Source organism: Epinephelus moara, chromosome 12, assembly GCF_006386435.1.
Source record: "Epinephelus moara isolate mb chromosome 12, YSFRI_EMoa_1.0, whole genome shotgun sequence".
Classification (NCBI taxonomy): Eukaryota; Metazoa; Chordata; class Actinopteri; order Perciformes; family Serranidae; genus Epinephelus; species Epinephelus moara.
The window spans coordinates 43,261,907-43,262,585 of NC_065517.1; positions in this window are offsets into that span (position 1 = coordinate 43,261,907).

The following is a 679-nucleotide window of genomic DNA, read 5'->3' on the forward strand; positions in this document are numbered from 1 at the left end:
TATTGTTTAAATTACTTAAATGTATTATTGTTTAAATTATTTAAATGTCTTATTGTTTAAATTATTTACATGTATTATTGTTTAAATTACTTAAATGTATTATTGTTTAAATTACTTAAATGTATTATTGTTCAAATTACTTAAATGTATTATTGTTTAAATAATTTAAATGTATTATTGTTCAAATTACTTAAATGTATTATTGTTTAAATTATTTAAATGTATTATTGTTTGAATTACTTAAATGTATTATTGTTCAAATTATTTCCTAGTATTATTGTTCAAATTACTTAAATGTATTATTGTTTAAATTATTTAAATGTCTTATTGTTTAAATTACTTCAATGTATTATTGTTCAAATTATTTAGTATTATTGTTCAAATTACTTCAATGTATTATTGTTTAAATTACTTAAATGTCTTATTGTTTAAATTACTTAAATGTATTATTGTTCAAATTATTTCGTAGTATTATTGTTCAAATTACTTCAATGTATTATTGTTCAAATTACTTAAATGTATTATTGTTTAAATTACTTAAAAGTATTATTGTTTAAATTATTTAAATGTATTATTGTTCAAATTATTTAAATGTATTATTGTTCAAATTACTTAAATGTATTATTGTTTAAATTATTTAAATGTATTATTGTTTAAATTACTTAAATGTATTATTGTT